The 9,111-nt window shown below is 38.4% G+C and overlaps 1 pseudogene; it reads right to left on the bottom strand.

The window, feature by feature from the left end:
• Positions 1-7,448: 7,448 nt before the first annotated feature.
• LOC102877627 overlaps positions 7,449-9,111 on the bottom strand; it is a 7,758-nt pseudogene continuing 6,095 nt past the window's right edge.

The raw sequence follows: 9,111 nt of genomic DNA, 5'->3' as shown, positions 1-9,111 counted from the left end.
CCTTTTTGGTTTTCTGATACCAGTTCAGTGCACATTTTATTATAATACTTTACATTGTCTTCCCATACTGCCCTTTGAAATCTTCTGTTCAGCTCCTTAATTTCCTTATTTTTTCCATTTGCTTCTTGGCACTCTAATGCAATCAATACTCAGAGTCTTGTCTGACATCAATTTTAGTCTTATTTGTGCTTATGTAAAGTCTATACCTAGACTAGGAGGCAGTCATCAAAACAGAACATGGAAACACTGCATGGTTCAAAATCTGGAAGAGTGTATGCCAGGGATCTGTCTTGTCTCTATAACTTTTCAATCTATATGCAAAACAGATCATCTGGGAGGTTGGGTTCTATAAGGAGGAATGTGGCATCACGATTGGAGGAAGAATCATCAACAATCTGTTATGCAAATAACACAACCCTACTTGCTGAAGCTGAGTAGGACCTGAAGTTCTTGCTGCAGAAGGTCAAGGACTGCAGCCTTCAATTTGGATTCAAGCTTAATATCAAGAAAACAAAGATTCTCACCACTGGGCTGATTGACAACATCCTAATAGATGGTGAAGAGATTCGGAGTGTTAACAGCTTTAGTTTGCTTGGCTCTACAATTAGAACTCTTGGTACCAATGGCTAGGAAATCAAAAGACTAATTGCATTGGGAAAGTAGGCTGTCAGGGACCTCTCCAGAACACTGAAAAGCAACAATGTCAGTCTGGAGACTAAGGTGCACCTGATTCAGGCCATAGTCTTTGGAATTACTTGCTATGCATCAGAGAGCTAGGCAATGACTGTGGATGATAGGAGAATTGATGCCTTTGAGCTGTGATGCTGGGGAAGAGTGTTGAATTTACCATGGACTGCTAGGAGAATAAACAGGTTTGACCTAGAGAGAGTGAGACCAGGCTGCTCCTTGGAGGCAAGGATTCTGAAGCTTAGTCTGACACACTTTGTGCATGTTGCAAAGAGGGACCGATCCTTGGAGAGAGACGTCATGCTTGGGAGAGTGGAGGGACAGCACAAGAGAGCAAGACTCTTGATGAGATTGATTAATTCAGTGACTAGGGTAATGGAGATAGGTGTGTCAGAGGAAGTAAAGTTGGCACAGGATAGAACAAGTTTCAGAGCTTTTGTACATATGGTCACTATGAGTTGCAAGTGACTCGATGACACATAACAAAAATAACATTATTTTATTTACATATATCTTTTAAAATTTATTAATATTGAAAATATATATGTATTCCTGGTTTCCAATAAACTCATTACAAAAAAATCTTGTTAACTGAAATTCAAAATGAAAGGATTAAAAATTTAAAAAACAATTCTTGTTAAACATGAGTGTAGTTTTGTAAAAAAAATTCCTTAAATATATTGTTGTTTTAACTAACATTACCAATTAGAATTCTAAAGAACATTGGATACTAGATCCCTTAGTACTGTAATTATTGCTTTAACATATAATTTTATCATGCTTTCTTAGTATAGATAATTAAGGTTTCCACTCTAACATATAGTGAAATTCCCTATCTCTAAATTGTAATTATGCACATAAATGATAGTAATAAGTTCTTAATTTAACCAAACACTGATAACTAAACAAAAGCTTGTTTGGAAAAGTCTAATATGCTAAAAGCCAAGTAGTGACATTTTAATATAATATTGCTTTGGCTGAATCATAAATGTATCTCTCGTGTGTGACTAACAGATTTTAAGTACACCATGACCCATTTCCCTTAATGCATTAAAAGTATGTCTGAACCACATATTTCCTAATGTACTAGTTTTATTCATTCTACCAGTAAAGTTCTTAGACCTGATGTCTTTGTTTAGCATACCAAAGAATCTATTGCTGACACTTGATCTTGAGTATATACTCAGAAGAATTGAAAGTAAGAGTGCAAAAGAAACACGTACACCAATGTTCACAGCAAAATAGTGCGTAATAGTCAAAGGATATTGCTACTGTTGTCATGTGCCGTTGAGTTACCCATGACTCATAGCGACCCTATGTACAATAGCTCTGAATCCTGCTCTATTCTGAGCCAGTCTTACTGACTCCGACACACCTAATCCCATTGCCCCAGTTACCATGTCAATCCATCTCATCCAGGGCCTTTGTTCCAATGCTGTCCCTTCATCCTTCCAAGCATGATATCCTTCTCTAAGGACTGGTTTTTCCTGGCCACATTCACAAAATATATGAGATGGAGCCTTCTTGACTCTGAGGAAAAACTTGGTTACATTACCTTCAAGACAGACTTATCTGTTTTCCTGGTAGTCCATGATATGTTCAGTACTCTTCTCCAGCACAATTAAAAGGCATCAATTCTTATTCTGTCATCCTTAGTCATTGTCCAGCTCTCTGATGCATAGCAAGTAATTGCAAAGACCATGGCCTCACTCAGGCACGCCTTAGGCTGTAGACTGACATCATTGCTCTTTAGCATTTTGGAAAGATCCCTGACAGCAGACTTACTCAGTGCAATCCATCTTTTGATTTCCTGACTGCTGGTGCCAAGAGTATTGATTGTTTAGCTGAGCAAGCTGAACTTTATAGCCTCAATCTCTTCTCCATCTATCATGGTCCTTCCAGTTGGCTCAGTGGTGAGAATCCTTGTCTTCTTCATGTTGACCTTCAATTCATATTGAATGTTACAGTCCTTGACCTTCTGTAGCAAATGCTTCACGTCCTCCTCAGTTTCAGCAAGCAAGATTGTGTCATCTGCATAATGCAGTTTGTTGATTAATCTACCTCTAATCCTGGTGCCACACTCCTCCTCATAAAGTCCAGCCTCCTGGATGATCTTTTTTACATAAAGCTTGAAATGGTATGGAGACAGTACACATCCTTGAGGCATTCCTTTCCTGATTTTGGACCATGCAGTGTTTCCTTGCTCTGTTCTGACAACTGGCTCCCAGACCAAGTACAGTTTCACATAAGCACAATAATTACCAAGAGATAAATACAATTTTTTTCATTCATTGTACATACCTTTTTCAATCTATATGCAGAACAGATTATTTGGGAGTCTGGGCTATATGAGGAGGAATGTAATATTAGGATTTGAGGAAGACTCATCAACAACCTACATTATGCAGATGACACAACCTGGCTTGCTAAAACTGAGGAGGACATGAGGAGGCAATTGCTGTAGAAAGTCAAGGACTGCAGTCTTCAGTATGGATTGAAGCTCCATATCAATAAAACAAAGATCCTTATGACTAGGCCAATTGGAAAGCATCATGGTAGATGGTAAAGATATTGAGATTGTTAACAACTTCAGTTTGATTAGGTCCATAATCAACAATATTGGCACTAGCAGTAAAAAAAATCAAATGAAGAATTGTGCTGGCAAAGTCTGATATCAAGGACCTCTCTAGAGTACTGAAGAACATTAGTGTCAGTCTGGAGAGTAAGGTGCACCTGATACAGGCCATGGTCTTCACAATTATTCTTTATGTAGCAGAAAGCTAGAGAATATCTCAGAATTACAGAAAAAGGATTAATTCCTTTGAGTTATGGTGCTGGAGAAAAGTGTTGAACACCCCGTGGACTGCCAGGAGAACAAACCGGTCTGTCTTGGAGAGAATAAAACCAAGCTGTTGCCTGAAGGCAAGGATTTTGAAAGTACAACTCACATACTTTGGGCATGTAGCCAGGAAGGATCAGTCCTTGGAGAGAGACGTCATGCATGAAAGGGCAGAGGGACAGTGTAGGACAGGAAGACTCAGGATGAGATGGATTTACTCAGTGACTGGAAAAATGGAAGTATTTCTGTGGGAAACAGTGAGATTGGCTCAGCATAGGGCCAGGTTCAGAGCTAATATACATAGGGTTATTTACTGTGAGTCATATGTGACGTGATGGCACATACAACACAAGAAATAGGCTAGCAAGAAAGTGGTACATACAAACAATATTATAATAAAGCAAAAATCACGTTGTTGTTGTTAGATGTCATCAAATTGAGTATGAATCACGGGGATCCTACAAAAAATAGATGTGAACCTTGTCCTGTCTTCATCATCTCTGGCATAATCGAGTCCATTGTTACAGTCCTTGGGTCAATCCATCTCATTTAGGGTCTCCTCCTTTTTCACTGATCTTCCACCCTTCCAAGCATGATATATTTTTTTCAAGTAATAGCCCTGCCTAAAAACACCAGAAGTATACGAAATGACATTTCACCACCTTTCCCTCTAAGGAGAACTTTCACATCTGCCAAGTAACTTCTTGACCCAGTTGCACTTTCATATCCATCAAGTAAATACTTCATTTCATTAAGTATAACACTCCTATGTGACACAATTCCATAGAGTTTCCTTTTCTTCTTTCTTTTTGTCATTGTATTTTTCTTTTTTGTGTTACTATGATTTGAGTAAAAGTTTACAAAGCATATTGGTTCCTTATTGACTCATTCAAATACATTTTGTTTTGTAATATTAATTATAATATTCACAATGTGAGCATACTTTCACCACTTCCTTCCAGAAATTATCATTTGACCTTATATCATTGGCTATTCTAAGGTATCCATTACTCATTTGTCAATTTGCCATGCTGTGGTGGTTTTCATAATGGCTCCACAGTTTGTCATACTGTGATAGTTCATAATGTGATGGTTGCTATAATGCTGGAAGCTATGGTGCTTGCATTTTAAATGCTCCCAGGGTCACCCACAGTGGACATGTTTTAGTGGAATTTCTGGAATACATCAGACTAGGAAGCTGGACAAGCCTTCTACTTCTAATATGTAACAGGCCTTAGCAAACCCTATGAATAGCAGTGAACATTATTCAATACTAGAAGTGCTAGAAGATAAGCTAGAAATGCTAGAAAATAAGCCATTCACTCAGGTTCAGAGTTACACAAAATGAGACTGGGAATAGATGTAACAATGCACAGTGACTGAAATGATAGGTTTTAGCATGATGGGGATGTGAAGACTAAGGCACACCTGATTCAAATCATGATCTATTAATCACCTGCTGTGCATCTGAGAGCTGGACAATGAATAAAGATGATAGAAGAAAAACTCATGCCTTTGAACAATAGTGCAAGAGGAGAGTACCGAATATCCCATGGACTGCCAGGAAAACAACAGATATGTCTTGGAGAGGGTGAAGCCAGATTGTTTCTTGAAAATAAGGATGGTGACGTTGCATCCTGCACATTTTCGACATATTGTTAGGAGAGGCTTTTCCTTGGAGAAGGACATTGTGCTCGGAAAGGCGGAAGGATTGTGAAGAGGAAGATCCTCAACTGTGTAGATTGACAAAATGACTGCAGCAAAGGGCTCAAAAATGTTGAAGATTGTGAGGTTGGCACAGGATAGGACAGGGTTCAGATCTATTGTTCATAGGGCTTCTATGAGTCATACTCGATGGAACCTGACAACATCTTTCTAAGCGTGATATTCCTTTCCAAGGACTTGTCCCTCCTAACAACAAGCCCAAAAACATGAGATGAACTTTCACTATCCTTGCCTCTAAGGAGTATACTTGCTGCACTTTCTCTAACACATAGTATTTGCTATTTTGCATTCTTTGAGGTAGTCATTACTATTGTTCAACATCACCATTAAAAACCATGGATTTTTCCCCCCAGTCATTCTTATTCATTGTTCAGTTATCAGATGTATAGGAACGAACTTAAAAGACTATGGCTTGAATCATGTGTGCCTTAGTCTTTGAATTGACATCATTGTGGATTTTGGAGGCCTTGACAGCAGATTTTCCTAAAGAAACATGTCTTTTAATTTCTTAACTGCTGGTACCAAGGATGTTGATTGTGGATTCAAGTAAGATGAAATCAATTACAACTGCATTCTGTATTCTTTTTCCATCTATCATGATACTGTCTATTGGCCCAGTCATGAATATTTTTGTCTTCCTTTTTTTTAAAAAGACTGGAAATATTATTTTATGAAGCACTAAGAAGCACTGAATGTCATTAAACTGTGATCTAGAATTAGATACAATTTAATAATAATTTGGTTCTAAACTAAAAGTTATTCTAAGTAAGACCACGAAAATTCCTAATACTTGATTATAATATATTGCATTAATTTTCTAAAATTATTATTTACAGAAGATGAGAGTATTTCTGTAAAGTCTGGCATCAAATACATTTTATATGTGTATACATATAAGTGTGTGTGTGTGTGTGTGTGTGTGTGTGTGTGTATAGTATATCTATCTCTATCTCTATCTATCTCTTTCAGTTATATGAGCTTTTAAATGCCAGATATCTAAATAACAGCACTAGAATGCAGAATTTAAGACTAGGATTTATAAATGCTTTTCAAAGCATCAGCTTCAGAGAAGGATTGGAGATCTTCTTTTCAAAGCTTCAAGCTTTACTTAAAACTGAAGTAAAAATTGTAACTGCCACAGAAGAGAGGGCAAAAAGGAAGCTTTTCTTGCTTTAATTGTTCATCTGTTTTGAAAAGTCCAGTGTCCCTGAGATAGGAACCACTGTGATAAGAAGGGAATGAGCAGGGTCTCCCAAAGGGAAATTATTTGTTGCTGCTTTGGTCGTCAAGTTTAAGCTTCACATTTCTGAACCTCATGCTTGGCAGCACCAAGATATTTCAGTTCATCACAAACCAAACATTCTCCACCGTCATGAAATAACTTTGTCTCCCATTTATTTCCTTCTCCTTCCTCTCTTGAGCTTCTGCTCTTTGCCTTTTTTTCAAGTCTGTGCTTTACTTCAGTTACTGCATCAATGCCTCTGATTTTTAAGTGGAAAGTAACATCCTTCCAAAGGCAGTGGGATTCATACTTGTTTTATCTTCCAACTTTCTCACTTCAGAACTCGAGGCAAATTCTTGGTATTTATAAAGATTGTATTTCCCCCTGTTGCATAGTTTGCATACATTACACCACTCCATTCCCTTTCAATTGAGAAAAAATGTCATTTGCAGAAAAAAAACCTCAGCTGTAATTCTATGTTTCTTGCCCCCGTAGAAAGGTTTGTGTGGAAGACAATATTATCCACATATGAGCATTGTATTGTACCTTCTTAAAACACTCAACATAAAAAGAATATACCCCACGAAAATAAGAACTGAGGTACAAAGGGAGAATTGTACACCAATGTTCATAGCAGCATTATTCATCATCGCAAGAATATGAAAACAGCCCAAATCCACAATCAGATGGATTGATAAATCATGGTATATTCACATAATGGAATACTATGCAGCATGCAGGAGCAATGATTATGTAAATTATTACCTAACTTGGGAGGGACTAGAGAGCATTATGGTAAGTGAACTAACTCAGTCCCATAAAAACGAATATTTTATAAGCCATTATTGTTGAATAACTTTGAGGATCCAAAGAGAGAGAGAGTAGAATCAGAAGGGGTGAGAATAGATGGGGGTAATCACAGGGTCACACAATTTGATCCATAGAGGCAGGTATAAGTGAAGGAAATGGGAAAACTCAGGTGTGAAAAACCCTTTTTATGAACTTCGTAGATAAACCAGTGTAAAATTTAGAAAGGGGGGAAGCTGAAGTGGGTGGATAAGGAGAAATTTCTTAAGCCACAAATTTTACACTGTTTTTGGAAACTAAGGGGACTGGCCGTTCTGATACTACTAGGTCTGTGTTCTCTTCAGTATCATTTGGTAACATCCAATGACACTGAAAGATCTCACCCAAAATGAGCTTGTAAGGTATTTTGACAACAAATACTTTCCTTCCTGCATTAAAGGCTGAGAGGTATCACTTCACCACCTGAGCCATTCAAAGCCTGGGATCTTTTTGGTCACTAATGCCCACAATCCTATTCGGATGTACAAAACACTCTGCATACATTTCCAAAAGAGCTCTTCTTTCCAGAAGAAATACTGGAAGGACTTCCTTAGTAAGATCCATTCCAAGTCTAACTCGGGACAATACGTGCAGGATAGTACTCTTCTAGTCTTCCACTAATCCTGTTTGTCCTTCATCATCTCTATCACCATAGGAGTAAAAAAGATCAGCATCACTTGCTCCCTTGGACCCAGAAGAACTAAGTGATTCTGTGATGTCTGGTCATTTCAGACTGAGGAATCTATTAAGCACTTTGAGGATGAGCCACTTTGATGATTTTCATCAGCATCATAGAATTCATCCTCACTGCTAGAGCAAGAGAATTCTGGGACTGTGTTAAGAGACAAGTTGACATGGCTTAGAGAGATTAGACTGTTACTAGGTGATGAGTGCCCACTGCCTATTCTACTTAGTGTTGGAATATGATGATGTCCTAGAGTAGCTAATATAAGTCCAACTGGCAGAGATGATGGATTCTGCACTGACTTAAACAATTGAGCAGGTTCTAAAGATAAGACAGCCTGGGAGGTCTTTGTGCTGATCACAGGTTCCAGGGGACTAGCTGATTGATACATTGCATCTACAGTATTAGTAGTTGTTGTTGGTGTTGTTAGGTGTCATTGAGTCGAGCACAACTCATAGTGTCCCTATTGCACAAATACAATGCAACATTTAATAGATTCTACCATGCGATTTGTTGTCTCCTTGAGAGTTTCCATTTTTTTTCTGTTCATCAAGCTTGCAGTTTTAAAGTTTGTCCTCAAAAAAGCTTTAAAAGTTCTACAAAGATTTGTAGGTAATCATCAGCTTCAGTAAGTTTTAATCAAAGTCCTGGACACTGGGAACAAATCCTGAATCCAAACCTCCAGAAGGCAGAGAGTGCAGGACAAGCAGTGGGAATTCCAGGGACTCAGAGGTGAAGGCTGGCCCTGTTCCCAGATCCTCAGGGTCTACTCACTCAGCAAGTAGCCAGCAAAAATGCCATTCAACAAGGTGCCCTCCCTCTGTGGCTCTGGAGAACAGAGCCATAGGCTGCTTGCGGGGACCCCCTGTTCCTCCCCTCTCCACTGTTCCCCTGAGCAGCAGCACAGTCAGACCAGACTCAGTTCCAGATTTTTATCTTCTTGATGCTGAGATGTAACTCACATTGAAAACTGTAGTCTTTGATCTTCTGCAGCAAATGTTTCAAGTATTTATCATTTCCAGCAAGCAAGGTTGTGTCATCTGCACAACATAGGTTATTGATGAGTCTTTCTCTGATTCTGATTCCACATGCTTCTTCATAAAGTCC

The sequence above is a fragment of the Elephantulus edwardii genome, unplaced genomic scaffold, assembly GCF_000299155.1.
Source record: "Elephantulus edwardii isolate Elephantulus edwardi_28Jun2011 unplaced genomic scaffold, EleEdw1.0 scaffold00039, whole genome shotgun sequence".
NCBI classification, from domain to species: domain Eukaryota; kingdom Metazoa; phylum Chordata; class Mammalia; order Macroscelidea; family Macroscelididae; genus Elephantulus; species Elephantulus edwardii.
The sequence above is the reverse complement of the archived record's forward strand: the minus strand, read 5'-3'. Positions and strand labels throughout refer to the sequence as shown.